At 39.8% G+C, this 4,653-nt stretch overlaps 1 long non-coding RNA gene across 1 annotated transcript; it reads right to left on the bottom strand.

Moving 5' to 3' along the window:
• Nucleotides 1-2,633: 2,633 nt before the first annotated feature.
• On the bottom strand, nucleotides 2,634-3,382 carry LOC139081862 (uncharacterized). The gene is made up of 2 exons (XR_011537312.1): nucleotides 2,980-3,382; nucleotides 2,634-2,825 (listed from the first exon to the last, which is right to left on the bottom strand). It is a non-coding gene; the product is annotated as an uncharacterized lncRNA (long non-coding RNA).
• Between the last annotated feature and the right edge of the window lie 1,271 nt (nucleotides 3,383-4,653).

Genomic DNA, 4,653 nt, shown 5'->3' with positions numbered 1-4,653 from the left:
ATACCTCTGGGTAAATCACTCAATCTCTTTCTGATTCAATTTCTTAATCTGTATAAGGGAGACATGACTATTACCTGCCTTTTAAGGTTGTTGTGTTAGAGGAGCTATGATATTTATAGCACACAGATCTTGTGTTTGACATATATTTAGAGCTGGATGTTGGCTATATTCTTGACTTAACATAGGGGTAAGAGATGAGACAGTGTCAAAAGAAAAAAGCAGTCTGCTCTACATTGCATCTTAGGTTTGGGCACATTTTCTCTTTCAATAATCGGTTGCTACCTGTTCCATATCTCTCTCATAGATTTCTATGGCTTCTCTTTACTTTCTTGTCATAATGGAGGGATTAGCCAAAAAGACGTGGAAGATAAATTGTAGGATCCAGAGGTTCATTGTTCGGTTGGTGATATTGCTATCAGTTTATATGAAATCCAAACTGCAAGAACTACTAACGTATTTTTGACAAGTCAGAAACTTGTTCCCCAACCAAATTAAGTACTAGTTTATGTAATTTTAATTTTATGTAATTTTTCTATGTTTATGTAATTTTGAGTAATGTCATCTGCTTTGATGTCCATTGTCTTAGGCTTAAATACAGACAGCCTGAGTAGTGTGTGAATATGTTACCACTCATTTAAGAAGAGAGGTAACAGTAGTCGACTATAATGGGATCAATGCCATGTGCTGAATTACTGAAGCAAAGATGGAGTTTTAGCCCCTAAGTTTATCTCCATTGATATGGAAGATGTAAGCAATGTACATTTTGGTACTAAACGTATTTGATCTTTTACATATTGACGCTGAAATTTAAACACATCGTTCTTAAGACACTCTCTTTAAAACAATAATTTACCTCCATTATTTTCCCTGAGTGTAATACATTTGTGATTGCAATGATTTAAAAATAAATTTTTTCTAGAATAGTTTTAAATTTACAGAAAAGTTGCAAAGATAATGCAGAGATTTCACATATACCTCATAAGCAGTTTGCCCTGCTGTTAAAATCTTATATTAGAATGATATATTTGTCAAAAGTAATTAATCAACCAATATTCATACATTATTATAAAATGAAGTGTGTATTTTATTCAGGTTTCCCCAGTTTTTCCCTAATGCCATTTTTCTGTTCCAGACTTCCATCCAGGCCACCATAGTACATTCAGCTTCACTCCCTCTAGACCGCTCTGGGCTGTGACAGTTTCTCAGTTTGCCTGTTTCTGATGACCTTGACAGTTTGAAGAGCTACAGGTCAGTATTTTATGAAATGCTCCGCAGTGTGGGTTTATCAGATGATTAGACTGCAGTCATGTGGTTTGAGGAGGAAGACCCAGAGACAACGTGCCATTCTCCTCATGTGACATCAGGAGTGCCTGCTGTGAGTGAGGTCTCTGTAGACGTTGGCCTTGATCACTTGGCTGAGGTAGTATGTCAAGTTTAACCACTCTAGAGTTACTCATTTTTTTCTCCCTTTCCATTCCGCATCCTTTGGAAGTAAATCACTATCTGCAGCCCATACTTGAGAAGTATGGAGTTACCCTCCGCCTCCTTGAGGGTAGAGTAGCTACATAAATTATTTGGACTTCTGCATGGGGTATTTTTCTCATCTCACCCATTTATTTATTACATCATGTACTTATATCAGCATGGACTCATGCGTATTTATTTTATACGCTGGGTTATAACCTAATACTACTTTGTTTTTATTTTCTTGCTCAAATTATCCCAGCTTTGGCCATTGGCAGCTCTTTCAGTTGGTTTCTGTGTCCCTTTGACAAACTGCCATTGTTTGTCATTATTATTAATTTTCACATTCCCTTACTTGCTGGCACTGCAAGATGCTCTAACCTCATCTGGCATATTTCCTGTCCAGCTCATTTATGCAAGGAACTGTGTTTCCTTTGATTGGAGAGTGATATTAGAAACCAAAATCTGGGCTCTGACCGCCTTCATTGCTACCAGGCTGTTCTTGCTTCGACGCCTTCTCAGAGGACAGAGCCGAGTACCTCACACACACTAGCCTGTGTACCCCACAAATATCTCTGTGTGTATCCATCCTTCCCTCTAGGAGGCTAACACGTGTTAGTACTAAAGTCTCGAACTCTAATCCAGCCCTACGTAGATCTTCCCAGCCTGCTCTGCTTGTCAATAATGCTTCATTCCAACTACGAAGCACCCGGGTCTCACTATGAGCCATCAATTTACTTAATTGTTTAATTCTATTATTCATATATAGTGACTTCAAAATTAACTTGTACCTCTGTGAGAAAGAGCTTTATCAATTAGAGCACAGTGCTTATGTGTAGTTTCTTTTCCCTTTAAACATGCAATTTCCAGTCATTTCCAAAGTTTCTTAGCTCAGAACTTTCTCTTCTGTCCTCACAGACGAGGTTATTTAATGTATTTTAATACAGTAAGACTGTTGTGTCACAGTCTGCATTCCATTCTAGGATCCTCCCAACCTCATAAATGATTTTTAAATTTAAATTTACATACATTAAGATCTACTCTACGGTTGTGAATTACCATGAGTTTAGACAAATGCAGAGTGTCATATATCCAGCATTACAGAGTCATATATCATAGCTTAACCATTCTAAAAAATCCCCCTTCCACAAAACCCTGACAACCACTGATCTGTTTACCAACTTTATAGTTTACCTTTCCAGAATATCATAAAAATGAACTGTGGGAGTTTCAGACTGACTTCTTTCGGCTAGCAATATGTGTTTAAACTCATCCACATTTTTGTGGGGCTTCATGGCTTCTTCTTTTCTGTCACTGAATATTGTTCCATTGTGTGGATGTCCCACAATTTCTCCATTTTCCTGTGGAAGGACAGCTTGGTTACTTCCGGTATTTTGTGACTGTGAGTAAAACTACTATGAACATTCATGTGCTGGTTTTTCTGTGGACATGAGTTTTAAATCATTGTGTTGGTGCCTGGGAGTGCCATTGCCGGATGGCAGTAAGACTGCTTGCCTTTGTAAGAAGTGCCAGGCTGCCCGTCAAACGGGTGCACCGTTTACCTCCCCAACAGCGAACGGGAGTGTGTTACTCTGCATCCTTGCCAGCAATTCGTATTGTCAGCTTTTTGTATCGCAGCCGTTCTGACATCTCTGTAGAGGTGTATTTGGGGAGGGGCTCTGGAGTCCGAATAGCTGGGATCAGTCGTGGATGCCGCCTGTGTGCCTAAGCTCCAGCAAAGCCCAAGACGCCAGGCTCAGGGGAGGTCCCAGTGGGCTGACATCACAGCCCTTGGGTACAAAGAGCAAGGATGCCTTAGTGCTGACATCAGCAGTGTTAATGTAGACAACTGAACTGTTCCCGAGGCTCCCAGGCGCGGGCGCCGCCCCGACGAGCCGGGCCGTGTCCAGGCCGCTCTGGGACAGGGTTAAGGGTTAACGGAAGAGCGGCCTGGACACGGCCCGGCTCGACGGGCGGCGCGCGCGCCTGGGGAGCCTCGGGAACCCGCCGAGGCCTGAGCTCTCCGTTTCCTGGGTCCCGAGCTCCCTGAGAATCCCATGGGTGCTGTGCACTCTGACGTCACACTCACATCTGTAACGGGGCGGCAAGTGCGGTTCCGCAGACTGCAGAGCTCTCTCCTATGAGAACAGATGAGAAGTCGGCAGTGCAGAGCAGGCGGCAGCGTCTGGAGACTGTGCGACCGGGCGCGGGAAGCCGTGGGCCCTGCAGCCTGAGGACGCCACGCTGAAGGGGGCTGTGGGCAATGAAGCCGCTTCTGTGAGACAAAGTGAAGAACTGAATTCAGTTCAGAGAAAGTGCTAGGGTTTTAAATTACTAAAGCTTACCCCAGAAAATGAAATAAATAAACGGATCAATTACCAATGACTTTAGAAAATTTTCAGACGTAAGGAAAATTGTCAAATAAATCCAGCCTTCTCTCCTCCCCAAATAAGCATGGCCAGAAAGCTTCACAGGGGAATTCTATGAAACCCTTACAAATTGATAACTAAAATGTGAATGAAATACAGAACACAGAAAAAGAAAATCTTCCACATTATTTTCATATAGAAAACATAATATTCATACAGAAGATTGACAAAGATAGTTTAAAAAATAAAATTACAGATCAGTTTCAATATGAATATTGATACAAAAATCCTAAAAACATGTTTTAGCAGCATAATCCAGTGTAATATAATCTGAATAACTGTGATTCATTCCAGAAATGGAAAGACAGTCCCATAGTTCATGATATAAATACATCTAAAGAAAAAAACATACAATCTCATATAATCCTGTCTATATATACTAAAAACCACTTGATTGAACATCCATTTTTTATCAATTCTCTTAGTAAAATATTTTCTTTAATATATAAAATATATATGTATCTCATTTATATGCCAATGTTATGCTCAAGGTTAAAAATACATATTACATTAAAGTCAGAAAAGACAAACGTATTTATGGTCACCACTAGTATCTCATTATATTTTTCTGGAGCTTAATAATTTTATTTTATGACACTTGTAATATTTTTAACAGCTCTTAATAGATATATAAATAAAATTAGGTATACAGGAATTAATGCTTCCAGAGGAAGGATGATTATTTATTTTATTGTTGTGGGGCTATAACTTCCCCAGCAATGTGACTTGTAAAAATTAAAATAGCAAGCATTCACTTAGT

This window comes from Equus przewalskii, chromosome 2 (assembly GCF_037783145.1).
Source record: "Equus przewalskii isolate Varuska chromosome 2, EquPr2, whole genome shotgun sequence".
NCBI lineage: Eukaryota > Metazoa > Chordata > Mammalia > Perissodactyla > Equidae > Equus > Equus przewalskii.
This window is presented reverse-complemented; position numbering and strand designations above follow the sequence as displayed.